Consider the following 17,453-nt stretch of genomic DNA (forward strand, 5'->3'; position numbering starts at 1 on the left):
TTTGAGGTCCACATAAATCTGAGTAAAAATGTGTACATTTTATGCAAACTTAAAATACCGTGTTTTTCACTCTTGTCTTTTAAGGAGACAAAAGAGCTTGAATCACAAAAAGAGAGGTAATAAATAAACAGTTTTCAAGAGATTGGAACTGCCATCTTTTTTAACCAGACATATATGTTCTCACACTGGTTGATCAGAAATGCCTGGTGTCTGAAGTGAGGCCAGTCTAGTGGGGGACTGTGCCATTAACATGTGAAGTTAGACCTAACTCTAGGTCACTAGCATCAGAAGTCAATTGCAGTACTAAAAATTATTGGGAAATCACTAAAATAATATAATACTTGGTACAGAATTACTGCTCAAAATATTAAAGGGCTTTGAGTTAAATGGGACAGTCAAATTCTACACTAGAATGAAAAAAAAATGGATAAAATCTATAATTTTACAACCTTACTATGGCAACATATTGAAAATAATCATAACTAGAGGCAACTTAATAAGTTTTATTTTCTAAAAGTATTTGTCAAAATCGGGTACTATAAGTGAAGGAAGGCCTATGAAAATATCTAGGCTGATATATTTAAAATGAAGAAAATTAGAGAACATCACCAGTGAGCAGAATTATCAGTACAAATAGAGAGAATATTTTCTCTATTAAAGCTATTATCGTTCTTCCTGCAAAAAAAGTCAGTTGAAGATACCAACTTCTAATCTATTAATCAAAAAGTGTAACATTCGGAAAGATTGCAAGCAATTTTGTAAGATCTTAAAAACAAGACAACTATATTGAAAACAATCTTTTGATAAGTGACAATGACATGATATAAAAGACAGATGTAGCTGAAAAAAATAGATGGCATATGTGACTATATACAGTCACTCAGAATGAAAGCTGAAGTCCTTAAGATGGACTGTGAGGCTCCCCTGAAATGCTCGTGTCTCTTCTCATCTGTGACCTCCTCTTCTAACTCTCTCTTACTGCTCACCCCGCTCCAGCCACACGTCCCCCTCTTTGCAGTCTAGCTGTCACTGGCATTCTCCAGGCTCACTCTCATGATCAGAGTCAAGAAAATTGGTAGACCATAAAACCAGAAAACACATCTTAAGTCCCTGGTGTTCTGACTGTACCAGTACTACTCTACAGTTAGTACTAGTAACAAAATAACTTCCTAGTTCCTTTCAATTGACTTGAATCACATGATGTTGCCAAATAATGGCAGTGTATAAAAAGAAGACGTAATTAAATTAATTCTCCAAATTCTCTAGTCTCGATCTCTCTAAAATAAATCAACAAGTCCTAAGCAAAATCAAAGAGAATTCAATAAAGTAAGAAGATAGAGATATTAAACAGCAATATTTATATATCACCACAGGAACTATTTGTTCATTTGTTTGCTGACAGAGGTTGTCAAATCCACAAGCTTAACAAATTAAATCCAGTTACCAAGAGGCTAATTGTCTAGTCTTGTTTCCATCAACTTTATCCTTCCTTAAACTAGAGGTTTATACTGCTTCCTTCTCTCTTCTTTCCATCCTTCCTTTGATGCTATACTCCTTCCACCAACCACTTTGACTTCCAAAATTTACTAGTGGCCTCTTAATTACCAGACTAAATAGCCCTTTCTAAGTCTTCACCCAGTTGTACATGAAGGACTTTTACTAGTTGGTCACCCACCAATTCAAACACTCTCCATTTGGGCTTTCCATGACACAATCTTTCTCTTCTGCATTGGTGTAACCCTTCTGATCTCTGTCTCTTCTCTGTCCCCATTTATTAGTTCCTGTCCACTAACAGTCTCTGTTCTTGGTCTTCTGTCATCTGCACTCATTCCTCACATGAGCTCATTCACTCGGATGGTTTTTCGCCTCAGTAGTACTGACTACCTAATCTCTAAAATCAATCCTGCCCTCTCACTTGCTTCCCTATGTCACAGTTACAAACACTTACTGGAACTACCTGCATTTAAAGAACCACTATGCTCTCAAAATCAACAGCTAGCATTGAATTCCAGACTGCTTTCCTTTCCCAATCACCTCACTTCTATCTTGGGTATTATTTCAATCTCCCAGGCAACAAGACTTCATGAAAAAGAAACATTTAATAAATTGGAAACTGAAGTCATCTTTCCTCCAGAAAAGTTACCACTTTCAGCTTCTTTGTGTCTTTAATGTATACTCCTATGCCACTGCAACATCCTTCTATTTCTCATTTTCAAGTGTGCTCAATTTCTCCATTCTTTCCCAACACTATTCCCTCTGTTTGGTTTCTATGTAACTCATCTCCGCTGAGAAATCCTACTCATTCTTTAAGGTCCAGCTCAAATCTCATCCAAAATCCTCAGCCGGAATTACTTTTCACTGAACACTCTCCTTCATTTCTTTAGCACTGAGGAATCTTTGGTGGATAGAGTTATTTTCACACATCTCTGCAGCTAGGCAATGAGTCCCCAGAAAATTTAATCCAGGTCTAATTCTCATGTTCTCTAATTCCTCACAGCACTCAGATAATGCTCATTAAATATTATAATGGTGGGGTGGAGTCTCCGAGCAGAAGCTACAGAATAATCAGATTGATTCTTGCTTAAGCATTTTGAAGCCTTCTCTTCCTTATTACCTGCAATTAAATGTTAATGAAGAATCACTGGAAAAAATAAAATGTATAGATAATACTGTTAAGAGGGATGACAACCTGCCTAGCTGAAGACCCAGGCACATGTTCACATCTCATTAACTAGTCCTTAACTGTTGTCTCCTGAGTACTGGACCTATAGAATCTAAACAAGAGTTACACAAGCAGAAACTTATCATCACACACAAAAAGTACCTGACCAGACTGACAACTTTAGTGAGAACAAATATCTACTGTCAGAGCCTGCCAAGGTATTTGTTCATTCTTCCAGATCACTTGCAGGAGGAGCTCTGATGACAGACTGTACTCGTGTCTTAGCTGTCATTATGAAAGGCAGTGTGCCAAGCCTAGGATTCTGAGGAGGGATTCTCTGACACTGTTCTCTGCAGGGCTGGCCTCAAGCCAACTAAAGTCAAATACCTTCTTTTACCTGTCCTCAGGGCTGCTCAGCGTTCCCTTTTATCCACCTCCTCCCCTGCCTTTCTCCTGAAACCTATGAAAGATGCCTTCCTCGTTAATAGTTGGAGATGCTGGGAGAGAAATTGGAAAAGTTCATTTTTAAATCAAAATAGCATATGTACGTAATTTTTAAGTCAAAGAGTATTCCAAGGTTAATAATAACAACAGCAAAAGAGTTGTTACTCACCTCTTCCTTCCTCACGTCCTGCTTGAGCCTCAGACACAACCACTTTCAACTACTTCTGGCATTGACATTTACCTTCATTTCCGAATAAGGTGCTTGTGTGTCTATTTTTGCTTTCTGATTTAAACATTGCCTATTGTTTTTCTACTAATAACTTTAGAACCCCTTCCCTTCCTGCTTCTGCTAAACCCCCGAAATAGCTATATCACAATTGGGTGTAAAACCAGTGTTTTCATCATTATAACAATATAAATTAACAATATAAATATTAGCAGTAGCTTAGTCATATAGTTTATTATGATTTTATTTCCTTTCATGTTCACACTTCTTTTTTCTAGGTTAATAAATGCCTCAGTTTTCAATGCTTATTTTAATTCCACCTAACTAAACTATCTTTAAACTTCTCAAAAGAATATCTCACAGCATAGGTAATAAATCAAGTCATCTATCAATTACTTTTTATCCTTTCTTGGAGTCTCCTCTGTGAAGCCTCCTGCTTGATTCAATCTGGATTAATTGCTCTTGAGATCAACTACACAGTAGTATTCTGGGTCTGCCCTCACTCTCATCCTAGGAATTTCCTTTTTTGCCTATGTTGGATGCTCTATTTCCTGGGTTCTCTCTCTCTCTCTCTCTCCTCTCTCTCTCTCTCTCTCTCTCTCTCTCTCTCTCTCTCTCTCTCTCATTTTATTTATATATTTTTTGCCTTCATTTTGGTGAAGTGCACCTTCCAGTAGATTCCTGAGAAAGATGCATAGGAGGTAAATTTAAATGCTTGTTGACTTAAAGTGCCTTTATTCTATCTTCTACTTAATAGCACTTTAAGGTTTAATTTTTTTTTCCTCTTTAGTTTCCGCACCCCCCCCACCCCCACACACACTTCCACCCCTGACCTATGGCTTTTGCTGTTTCTCCTTAAGAACTGGATCTCTGAAGGTGGGGCATCTCCTCCCACACACTCAAGGAGTGCACTCAGCACTGGCAAGGGTGGGGGGTGCCCACACTGGCGCACCAGAGATATGGTCCATGGCTCCACCTGGGGCATGAACCCAGGACCTTCTGCATGTAAAGCAGACATGCTAACCACTGCACTATGGAGCTACCCTTAGGGTTTAAATTTATAGGTGAAAATTATATCTGCTCAGAATTATATGTTTTTGAGAAGTCTATTCTATTTGGTTAGCTGTCTTCGGTATGCAAGTTGTTTCTTTCCTCCTCCCTAGGGTACCATCAAATTTTCTTTCCCTAAATCAAGATGTTACAAAACCCAATTATAGAATTTCAAAATTAAATCTTCTATACCATTTGACCCCTTGCTTAAATTGTTTTATTTTTTTTCTTTTACAGGGATCAATTTAAATGTCTTCCTGTTCACAGCTTTGTTTTTAATAGTTGCAATTTGCTAAAAGCGTCAGAAGCTGAAATTTTTAGTACTTAATACATGATATACCACCTCCTGAAACCAGAAGGAGTACGCGCACTTCATTTTAGCACTCTGCTTGTTGTCCTTGAAAAGGTCTGGAAAAGGTCAGGAAAAGAGGGAGGTTATCTTCAGATTTATTGAAGATATTGCTGGTTATCTTCAGATTTAACCACAAGGTGAGACCCGTTTCCTGCAAATTCATCTCACATGCTGCTAAATGAGAGCATGGAAACTCAAAGTGAAGGTCAATCAATCTCATTCGGGATTATTTTAAAGCAACTATTACTACAAATAGTACTTTATTACAAATGAAAAAAACCTGGAAAACATAATCAGCTGGACCGAATTCCCAGGCAATCATCATGAAGTCAGATGTATGGCTACCCTAGATATAGGGCATCTTTATCATTATTACAAAGAGATCCATTTCCGAATTTATGGAAGGGAGTTAATATCCTGGAATAGTCATTGGATATCTCTGTAAATTGCTCTGGCCTGGGCATTCTGGAAAAACAAAACAAAACAAGGAAGAAGGAACTGTAAAGGAAGAAGAGGGTTACCTGGCTGGAGAAGGGGGAGGGGAACATAAGCAGTAATACAGATTGGGCTGTTGTGAGAGTAAAATGCCATGAATTGGTCTTTTAATGGCTTGAACAAAACTCCAACCACAATTTGAAAATTTTATACCTTCTTGGTGCTTGCATACAAATGTCTCAGTTGGCCAAGGGTTCAGAAAACAGCAGATTTCATAAAATTTCAGCTTTCAAATGTGGTCTCCAATTTGCATGGAGTGAGAGTTGCTTACTAATTTGGCAACTTCCGAAAAGGCTGCGTGATAATTGTGATGAAAAGTTATAAAAATTTTGTGAACTTTGTGCTAAGACCAGCGGGTTGTCCGAGGTTGACACATCATGTTTTGTTTTGTTTTTTTCCTGAGAAAGCTGAGACTGCCTCAGAGTTCACCAAAGGCAGTGGCATGTCCGAGGTCAGGGAAAAGCTTGATGAAAACATTCCATTCTGGTGACTTCTATAAAAGAGAAAATATATTCATTTGAATTTATTTCAGAAGTAGCCATTTGAGAAATTAGGGAGTTTTTTAAGGACAATTTACAGACTGTGCATGTTTCTATTTTGTGTCACGTATTGTAGTACTTTAGGTGCTGGTCAAGAAGGCAGACAAGGTCCCTACTTCATGAAGTTTGTGGATGAATAAAAGCAAATTTTTCTTTAAGTAGAGGTATTTCTAAGGTATTCGTTACCTATAATTCTGCTCTTCCAATAAGTTATGCATTTCAAATATAGATTGGTACCAAGCAAACAGATTTTTGACAGCATGTTAAGTAGGAATGAGGAATATTTGAGAAATATATTCCACATCAGATTGATCTAATGAAAGCAAAATATTTAACATTGATATATGTGAATCATAGTTATGATAATAATAATTTCTTGAGTGGTCTCTGTGTTCCATAAATTATTTTAGGAGCTTTCTATGAATTATTTTATTTTATCTTTTCAACGATCTCATTTGGTAGGCACTATCGTTATCTCAATTTCTTTAAAACAGGAAAAGCGACTTACAAAAAAAGTTAAGTAACTTAACTTACCCTAAAGTATTTATAGTGTGTGGATGAAACAAAAACAAACTTAGTGAGTTTGACTCTGAAATGTGAGTCTTAACTCCAAGCATCTCCTTCCATCAGAATAGGGCTAAGTGGCATCCGTCTGTGTGGTCACTATAGACAGTCTACATAGTTCCTCTTTTTAGATGTTGGCATGGAGCAAAGAGATTATTGAAGGGTCTGAAAGGTCTAGTCACCACCGTTCAAAGCATCACCTTGTGTCTAGCACTGTCTTTATTCCTGGTGCAATGGATGTATTGTTTGTTTCCTGTCAATTTCTCTGTGGAAACTGTCCAACAGTCCTAACATCTAGAAAATGGACATATATCTACTTACAGAACCCAATTCAGAAGAGAAAAATTGCAATCCCAATTTGATTTCACATCAAGTAAATATCCTATGTCAAAGCGATGGGAGTTGACAAATCAAAAATAGCTCGAGAGTTGGCTCATATAAGTGGCACTAAATATTAGCTTGAAAAACACCAAGCCGCATTCAAAGTAAAGAAGAACTGAGATGTAATCACTTACATCTTCTCTGTGTGGATGTGTGTGTGCGGGTGTGTGTGTGTGTATGCATGTGTAATTGTGTGAGTCAGACTAGTGTCACAAATATTAAATTATTCAATTAGGCAGCACAAGATTAAGCCCATAAAATGTGTTAATGTGACACATCATTTCACAAATGGGATTTTAGGATGGCTTGCTGGGATTCTCCAACATGACAAAAATCTCCATTAACTTTTATTGTAGCGTAAGATTGAGATAGAAACCAGCTAATAGTCCAAAAAGACATGCACGCTGCGTGGGTGGGTGGGGGTATTTAAAGTCAATGTTCTTGAGCAGTGATTTTGCCTTTGCAATTTGTTTTGTTGCTTTCCTAAATTCTCTTCAGGCATGCAAATAAGCCATCCCAGTTACTTAATCACTTGACAGTAATGACTACTATTTACTGAGTTCTATTCTGATGACTAAACCATGCTTTAAAGAAATGTTTTATGCAATGTATTATATATTATATATTATTTGTTGTGAGCCATTTATTATTCATATATTATTGGTAACATGCTGAACATTAGAAACAGTCCACATGCTCAACAATTGGAAAATGAGTTAGGTAAAGTGGGATATAACCACATAATGAAATATTATTTAGCTGTTAAAATGGTGTTAACAAAGAGTTTATAACAAAAAGTGAAACAATGATTATGGTAGATGAGTAAATTAAATTTAAAAATTTAATTGTTTATACAATCTTTGTAAATTATCCAAAGAAAAAGACTGAAGGGAACATTCCAAACTGTTAACACTGTCTCTGTTAACACTGTTAACACTGTTAACACTGGGTTACAAAATATGAGTATCAACTTTTTTCTTCTTTTATTGTAATTATTCTTTCCACATTACTGTCTGCCATAAGTATTGTTTTCATAATCTCAAACCAAATTTAAAAATCTCAAACCAAATTTAAAAATCTCATTTAAGAGACATTTGAAATATTCATGAGTAAATATTCAATTAGCAGAGTTATCATTATGTTTGAGTATTGAAGATGTTTCCAATATTATGCAATTTTATTATTTTCAGTAAAAGTTAATTGTTCAAAGTATGAAAAAATATGATCTAATGGCCTTTTATCCAAATTCCATTTATGACAAAGGAATTGAGGGTACCTAGATTGCAAAATGACTTACTGTTAAACTTGCACAGAGTTCTGAAACATTGTAGGTGTTCAATAAGTCTCTTCAATAACAGCAATATTATTAATAATAATTTCTTACTTTCTAAAGATGTTACCAATTTTGAGACAAAATTATTTCAATGACCACTAGATAGCATTAAGTTTAATTTAAAATCTACAGGGCGTGATCTTATTCATATCAGTAAAAACATGTGGTGAAAAGTAAGTACATATATTTTGATTTATAAATTGTGATTTAATAACTAAAGACTTTCCATTATTGTATGTAAGAAACTCCTCGAAGAGTTCATATTTGATTAAGCTATACTTCCATTAAGAGCTTACCACACTTCTTCTGTTTTTCTTTAATCAGGAAAGCTATTGCTGAGTGTTCTAAATTATGCTGCAAAGTAAATGACCATCTTGGTGCATTAAAAACAAAATTACTGTATTGCAGCCAGGGTGGGATGTACTGATAGTCAACAACATGCGAAACTCAATGGTGAACTGGAGGAAGGCTCTGTGGGTTTCTGTAATCAGGAGCTAAAGACAAGAAGACAGCAGCATTTTGTGAAACAGATGAGTATATGTACGAAGGAAGTACCTGGGGCACCCTGGGGAAACCCACTTGATCCCCACCATGTTCAGGGATATTGTACTGTGCGGCAGGTGCCTATTTTTTCTTAAAGTTTGCAGAGTGTAAAAATTGAGCAACAAAATGCAGACATAAGTATCCTTAAAGACACTGTGGCGGGCCTGAAAATTCAGTGTTGCTAAATTTTTTTGTTGATTATCATCCATTACTTTGTGGATAGGTTATTAAAGGTATTGTAGAAAAGCTAGGTATATAGGACATTCATAAAAGAGAATAATTTATTAGATGACAAGTAAACTTTCCTGGGTTGGGTGGCTTACTATAAGCAGAAGTATGCAAAGTTTAACTGAAGGGGAAAGATTAGTTTTGTCATAATGGCCAATAAATCTGAGCTGGGGCACTTTCGATTTGGCAATTGTGTTCTCTCTTAGAGGTGGATTGTCAAATGGTTCAACTCACCTCCAACTGTGAACCACATAACAGCAGCACAGGTATCCTCACGTCACCTCTGAATCACCAAAGCAGAACACAATACCTACAACATAGTATGCACTTAATGAATGTTGGTTAAAAAAATGAAAGATAAAATATTGTTATTTAGACTAAATAATTCTATTGGAGGTCAGCAAGAAAGGGTTTTTGTCAAGAAGTATAGCATGTTTGTAACAAGCACTTCCTTTTTATTGCAAATATACAAGAGAATATAAAATATAAATAGAAAATTAGGTAAACACCTATAGGAACCAGAAATGGAACATAATCACAGAAAACTGATGATATAGAATATTCTGTTCTCTGCATAGAAGAAAGCAATGGATTTGGGAGTTTGGCTCTTGTGGATAACAACATGAATGTTCTCTTTATGGGATGGGAAATAGGGCCCAGTCTCGCTGCTTACCTTTAACTCCCAAAGATCTTCCCTAGAATTATTAAGAAAGTACTTTAGCAAGCAGAAAGGTGAACCCACCCATACTCTAATAGGCTTTTTAAAATGTGGTTTCTTTAAGCCAATTTAGAAAAGAACTATCATTCATGGCAATGATTCAGATAAGGCAAGGCTGCAGACACTGATGTAACTCACCCCCTCTCCCCACCACTGCCCCCAAAATACCCTAGAATGCAAATACAGTAAGAAATAACAAATGTCCAAGGCACTCTCCTTTGTTGATATACTATCCAGGAAGCCAAATTATAATCAGAAGTTTGCTCAGTGAGCAATGAATCAGAGCAAGGGGGAATTAGTTATAGAATTAAAAAGTTTTATGGTAGAGGTTGGCAAACTTTTTCTGTAAAGAGTCAAATAGTAAATAGTTTAGGCTTTTGTGGGCCATATGGCCTTTGTCAAGACTACTCAATTCTGCCATTTTAGTGCAACTGGACATGCCTGTGGTCCAATAAAAGTTTATTTACAAAACCAGAATTTGGCCCATGGGTTTACCAATCCCTGTTTCGTGGCACCAGGTCCTGAATGTCTGAAAAATTCGTCTCTACCATGTTGATACAGACACTCTCTGTTTACAGGAGGCATCACATTCTTAAATCACGGTCTTCCTTAGTTAAGCAGAGCAATTTTAGTCTCTGCGACTTGGCTTTTTGCAGGCCTCTGTGGTAGCCATCCTCCTTAGGATTAAGGCTTTCTTTAGATATGATAATCCCTCCAATTAGATTAAAGACAAGTATTATTAGTTAGGAGGCTTTCATTCTTCTTAAGGTGGCTTTGCAAATCTCTGTTTCAGTTCACTTAGAGTTGAACTCTCAGGGGACATTTTATTTCCTAGTCCCACACTGGTCCCTGATCCTTCTTATTTCCCACTTGTAAGAAGTTTCTCATTATTGCTCCCACATTGATCCTGCAATGGTAGCTCATGGGGTAGATCCAGTATAAGGAAGTGTTAAAGCATTGATATTAGTTTATGCTTGAGATGCTTATTTCTCCCAGCTGTATAGTTTCAGGGAAACGGCCTTAAATTTTATAGCCCCCAAAGTCTTCTCTGTCAGCCTGGGACACAAAAACACCTTCCATTGATTCTACATTTTAAACAAATCGACATGTTAAGGATTTTTCTTTTCTCAAGAACTGTTTAAATTTTTGCTCTAATTGTTCTGGTCTGCTGACCTCTGGTTCCTGTGTGTTGCTTTAGTTAATTACATAGGTGTGGCCATTTCCCATTTTAAATGGTTTTAGGGTCTAGGTTAGCGACTTGTGTGGTCAGGCCTATTCCTCCATTAGCATCATCTGGGAGCAAGTTAGAAATGCAGACTCTCAGGATCCCAAATCTACTGAATCCTAACCTGATTTTGACAAGATCTCCAAGTAATTCATGATAGTAAGGTTTTTAAAAAATTTTTAATTTTATTTATTTTTTATTTTTCACTTATAGTGGACATTTAATATTACATTAGTATATGGCATAGTAGTTAGACATTTAATAACACATAAAGTGAATCCCTCAATAAGTCTAGTACCCATCTGGAACCATACATAGTTATTGCAATATTATTATTATTATTGATTTACTTTTGTTGTTTTTAAAATAATTTAACTTTTAAAATATAGTAGGCATACAACATTATATTAGTTTTATGTATACAACATAGAGATTTGACATTCCTATAACTTACAAAGTGATCACCCTGATAAATGTGGTACCCATCTGACACCACACATAGTCATTATAATACTGTTGACTATATTTTCTATGCTGTGCTTTACATCCCTGTGACTATTTCCACTCCTGTGACTATTCTGTTACTGCCAATTTGTACTTTTTAATCCCTTCACTTTTTTTAACCCAGGCGCCCAACCCACCTCCGATCTGGCAACCATCAGTTTGTTCTCTGTATCCATGATAACAAAATTTCGAAGTACTTCACTAAGTCAATATTACATCTTAATGTTAATAGTTTATATTTTTAATTTTTATTTTTTTTAGCTCTATTGAAGTATAATGGACATATAAAATTGCAAGATATTTAAAGTGTACATGGTGGTGATTTGATATACATAGATGTTGTAAAAGAATTTCCACCATGTAGTTAATTAACACACCCATCAGTTAATGTTAATTCAGAAAAGGTATCTCCTTTGGGTGGCAGAATTAGAAAAGCCCATATAGTTTAAGAATAGTGGGTATAATTTCCCCCATATTTTTGTGCCAGTGGGCAGGGCATGAAGCTTTATGGCGGCCTTTATGGATATGGTCATCTCCAAACCCATTTATGCCCTAAATTAATAGGATGAGAGATGGGAATTAAGAAGACTAAAATGAAGTGAAACTCTCCTTCACCAATAACCTTGTTGTTTTTCAGATTTTTTAAAGCTTTTTTTTTTTTTCATTGGCAGCTTGTGGTATTCTTTCTCCACTTTTTTTCAATAAAATATTGACAAACTAGAACAAATCTCATTCTTTTCAGAACCTTACATCTGGGCTTTCACCTTTAACTCTAGGTTGATAAAACTCACATGCACAGATTCTCAAACCCTCCTACAGCAATTCATTAAAACGTACCTTGATTACCATTCATTATGGGTCACGAAATGAACCAGAAGAGATATAGTTGAAAGATCCATGTGAAACAGACTTTTGGGGATATTGAATATCTAGTTGTATTTGGAGACAAAAGATAAATGTTTGATACTTGGTTTTGCCAGATTAAGGCTTATATGTCCTTGGACAAGTCAGTTTTTTTCAAAAGACTGGTAATTTATAACAAAATAAGTTACTGCGTTTTTGGAGTTGGCCTGAGAATTTTATTTTAAACTTTCTAAATGACTCTAATGCTTAGTCAGTCTTTGAGAACAATTAACAAAGTCTTTGAGTTTTGATTTCTTCACGTGTGAAACGGGAACATTACGTATTTCTTCAAATAGTTGTTGAAAGCATTATGTGAAATTACATGTGTGAAATGCTTTCTAAAGTACAGAGTAGTCTAGAGATGTATATAGCAGTTTTTATTATCATGATGTGTTTGGTAGTTGTGTCACAAAGACATTACTTTTGATAGTGTGTGGAGAAATAGAGGCAGTATAGATGAAACTAGAGATGGAGGTGACCGAACTGAAAACAAATGGAAACTACATCTATTTTCTGCAGTGAAGAATTCCTAAAGTGCATGCCATCAGTAGGAGTTCAAGACTGTGAAACACCCCTACACATAAAGCTGAATTTCTAGTAAAGAACAGCACCTACGTCCACATGAGATCTATACAATCCTGTAATCCTCCTTTATATATCATTTTGTCTTCTCAAGAAATTGCAGGCAATTTGAGGTCAGGGTTTGGGTTTTCCCTTTCCCACAGGAACTCCTGTTAGAGTTCTGGTTACGGAGAAAACTCTCAGCAAATGTTGATTGACGATCGATTCCAATTATTGGACTTCATTCCATATGAATAGTTGAAGCCTTTCAAATGACTCAGTTTTAGAATGAGGTTAATTAAGGATGTCTTTCAATGACCAGCTCACCCTATCATGTTATTACAATTTTCTTATATTGCATGGAAAAACTCACCATGATCTCTCTGAACATAAACACCAAGATTGCGTCCCATTCCGACATGAGTCATAAGAGACTAATTTTGCAGGGAGGGCAAGTTTGAAATCCACATTGCTTCACCTTCCTTTTAGAACTTGTTTTATAATAAACTCATCAAGTTGCCAAACAAAGCCAAGTCACTTGCAAGCTCTGTCTCCTTGTCAAAAGAAGCCAGCACAATCAACTTCGTGGGAAACAATAAGCTGGCTGATGTGACAAGACAAGGGCCACACTTAAAATGATGGGTTATTTTCCAACTTGTTAACTCATTGCTGTCTAGACACAGTCCGTGACAAACAGATTGTATGACTGTTCAAAAAAAAAGACCCCCAAAAGACAATTCTGTCTGAAAAAAAAAAGGCCAGTGTTACAGCTACTCAGCTGTTTCATCCATGTCCTGTGTGGGTGCTGATGGAGGGATAACAAGGAGTTGGCTGGAATTTTCTTTTCTTTTTTTTTCTACTCACATTATTGGCCGAGGAGATGTAGAAATGAGGAACGTTACAATATTTTGGAGCGTGTCTGTGCTTGTCTTCTTATTACAAAGAGGTCTATGGACTCTGCCCAGGCTGTGATTCCTGAGTGTGGCTCTCAGATGAGGGCAGAGGAAAGGGGAATTGAGTCAAGGATCCAAGATAATGGCTGGGGAACTGAAAGATGTTCCTAAGCATCAATTTTGAAGGGCCCAACAATGAAGCTTGACCTAATACAAACCAAGAGGTTTAAAACTTAGGGCAGGAAAGACTGAAATAGAAGATTTAAGAGATTGAGGCAGGAGTAAAGTACAGAATAAGGTTTTCTGTGGGAAGAAGGCTGTAAGAGCTTGCCACAGCCTTGACTGTGGGTAGGTGGGTAGGGTGATGTTGAGGGTGCTGAGCTGTTTTTAGGACAAATGAAGCCTATAGCCAAGTGGAACCTATTCAAAGTCGACATCAGGCCTTAAGAAATCTAATGATAGTTCCTAGTATAACCACTTGGAAATGTAGAAGAGCAAACAGTTACAGGTGGTTAACTGATAGATAAGAATCATACTGTCACCTGGTTGACAGTATACTCTATCCAAAAAATGGTACAAAATGTGTTGCTTTTTTTTTTTTTTCCTCTTTCTCATAAGTTGCTGTAAACCTTTTATAGAATCTGCTACTGCTGCATTTGGGGAGCCCTTCCTTTGGATCCCATCTTTTATCTGTTCCTCTCTAGGTTTTTCATCTTTTTAAAATATACTTCTACATACACACGGTCTTCCCCCTCCCAACTCTGATGTCCAGGCTCCATCTTGAAGGTGGCCACATGGTTCTCAAGATCATGAAAATCACTGGCTTTGTCCTGGAAGGGTGGGGATAGGACCTGCTGTCTGCAGAGCAGTAGACTTGAGGCATTCAGAGTCTTCATAGAGGAAGAGCTACAGACCAACAAAACTTCCTCTGGACCAGTTCTCATTGCTTAATTGTGAGGAGTTATTGTACTGTCTCAGCAGCTCTCTTCAGTCTCTCTTGTCTAAAACCCTCTCTACTAGGAATGACAAGAGAAGGAAAGAAGTGGGTGGGAAAAGGAAAACACTGTTCTGAATCTTTATGTTGCTGATAAATAAATAGGCTATTATATGGAGGGAGAAGGCAGGAATGTTATGTGATTGACTACAAAAGGTTGAGAAACAGTATTTACGCAATTTTGAAGTATCTTCTAAATCAGTGTCCCATTATTTTGGCCATTCAGTTCTTGAATTGGATTGCTTGAAACTAATTGTAGCAAAACTCGTATTTTCTTCAATCATTTAAGGGGAAGTCTTACAAAATTTTCCCGGGGTTCATGTTTATGAAAACTTTCCCTTTAAGAGAAACTTAGAGATAGGTTGAAACAAACTCCACAGACTGATGTCAAGGTGAAATAAAGCTCTGAGTTAGGAGTAATTATTCATTGGCTTCATAATTGACAATCTAGTGCAAGATAATTGAAGCATCATTTTAGAAAGTCCTTGTGACTTTATTGAATTTAAGTTGGGTCCCAGTGTTCAGGCTAAAGGTACACAGAATATATAATTATGTTTGAAATAAAAGCTAAAACAATTTGGGGTAAAAATTTGATGGTGAAAAATTGTCGACATTGCTGGACATTGACACAGGGATGAGCTTGTTCTAGGACAAACAGTCCACACATATGCTGGCCCCTAACAGATGAAAACGATTTATTAAACAGGGAATATTTCATTAGACCATCAGAGGGTATAGATTATGTCTAGCAAATATTAAATATGACTGTTGCCACTTCTTTCCAACCTGTATTCTTGGCAGACATTGCTAATTGATCAGAGTTCACCTTTCCACAGCCTGCAGTTAATCTTGCAATGATCAATACAGTTTTCCATGTAGCCAGTGAGAATAATACAATCTGATAGCTGAGATACAACTTACTTACTCTCCTTGATTTCATTTAAGTCACCAAAGAAGCCCCTCAGGTAGACTTGAAAAACTTTATCCAAGCATCAGAAAAGCATTCTAAAATGTCAAAGGAGGGGAAAGAGAAAGATCAGGTACAAAGAAAACTACTTTGAATTACATAGCTGATTGAATAATTTTTAGGCTTATCTTGGGCAAAGCTTTTCTTGTCATTATTAAATTGTGACCAGTTCAGGACCAAAGCTGAGCACCAAAATTGCCAAATACTCCCATATTCTGGAGATGACTGCAAAGAGCTGAAGCCAGAAAATTCCTTATAGGGTTTGTTTATTAAAAAGTCATCAAATCAGTCTCATTGTTACTAATTACCACTGTTTTCTGGGTCTATGAAAGTAGTCAGGGGTGAGGGAAAGAGTCATATTAGTCTCCTGGAATTTAGGGGAAATTTTTTCTTCTCCTCCCTGTAAGTGAGGAAAACCATTTGTGAAGACAGTAGGTGTTTTCAAGAAGAGAAGACTGGATTACCTTTGTTTCCCATTTGACAGTTTGCTCTTAATGATTCTGTGCTTGTCTGAGCAGGGGAAATGAGAACTGGAGAGGAGAGGTGGGTCAGGGAGATGGGACAACAGAAGAGAGCCTCCATGCTTGGCTCTTGGCATGTCAAGGAAACATAAATTTTCCAGGGGCTGGGCAGACACAACAGGAGGTGGCTTGGGCTAGTTTGTCTATCTTCACCTTGGAGGGATGTTTTCCGGGTATAGTAGGGACCATAGTAGAAAAAAGGCTGTGGCATTAACTGCTGGTGAGAAATACTGGGGAAATGATGAAAGACATTGAGCCAAAGTCAAATCTCCCACATTAAGGAACTCTGCAGAGCCCCACAGGGCCCTCCAGACAACCCTGGCAAGGACTCCGCAAAATATTTATCATTAGGATGCTTATCACACAGAAGTCACTGATTGTCAGAGAGTGTTAGTAAAAGAAATCAACAAGAAGAAAACTGAAACCTCTCTCAGATAAGTGAGGACAAATTTTCCTTTTTCAATGGTGGTAGACACCCTCCAGGATAGCCCACAAAAATCCTTACCTCACAGTAATCATAGTGCTCTATGCCCCTTTCCCATATGGCAATGAGCCTGATCTGTGGGACCAGTAGAATTCTGTGAACGAATTGATATGAGACTGGCGAGTTGATGCCCTGAAACACATTATAGCTTACACTTTTGTTTCTTGGATGGCTTTCTCTGGGGGAGCCTGCTGCCATGCTGTAAGACACTCAAGTAAGTAGCTCTCAGAGGTCCAAGAAGAGAGGAACTGAGGCCTCCTGCCAACAACCAGCACTAACATGCCAGTCATGTGAGTGAGTCACCTTGAAAGTAGTTCTTCCAGCCTGAGTCTAGCCTTCAGGTAACTGCAGCCCTGGCCACATCTGAGTCTTACCTCATGAGTGATGCTGAGCCAGATACATCCAGATGAATGGCTCCTGAATTCTTGTCCGACAGAAACTATGAAAGATAATACATCATTATTATTGTTTTAAATCATTACGTTTTGGGGGAAATGTGTGTTATACAGCTACAATAATTCATTCATTTTTCTTTTCCATCCCAACACTGGAGGACTGAGTCTAGAAGAGGAAGGAGGGAAAGGTATATAAAAGGGGAGGCATTTTGAGCCACTCAAGTTATCTATCTAACCTGAAATAGTGATGAGAGTTTGAATGAGATATAAAATTAAAATTGACTAGAAACATATGGAATCTTTTTAAAACGACATTATTGGATAGGAAATGGGAATTTTATTTTATATAATTGAGGAAATTATTTGGGAAAAACATAAACATTGTCATGTGTATAATCTAAGGAGGTGAAACTCCTCAGTAAATCACTAATAGATTAATTAATATTTTTTTAAATGCGTAATTGAATAGAA

At 36.9% G+C, this 17,453-nt stretch overlaps 1 long non-coding RNA gene across 1 annotated transcript in view; it reads left to right on the top strand.

Moving 5' to 3' along the window:
- Nucleotides 1-4,621: 4,621 nt before the first annotated feature.
- Nucleotides 4,622-17,453, top strand: part of LOC107501621 — a 32,505-nt gene continuing 19,673 nt past the window's right edge. Inside the window, exon 1 of the long non-coding RNA XR_001594816.2 lies at nt 4,622-4,871. This is a non-coding gene — a long non-coding RNA (uncharacterized LOC107501621). The remainder of the gene's footprint in view (nt 4,872-17,453) is intronic.

Source organism: Rousettus aegyptiacus, unplaced genomic scaffold, assembly GCF_014176215.1.
Source record: "Rousettus aegyptiacus isolate mRouAeg1 unplaced genomic scaffold, mRouAeg1.p scaffold_m13_p_6, whole genome shotgun sequence".
Classification (NCBI taxonomy): domain Eukaryota; kingdom Metazoa; phylum Chordata; class Mammalia; order Chiroptera; family Pteropodidae; genus Rousettus; species Rousettus aegyptiacus.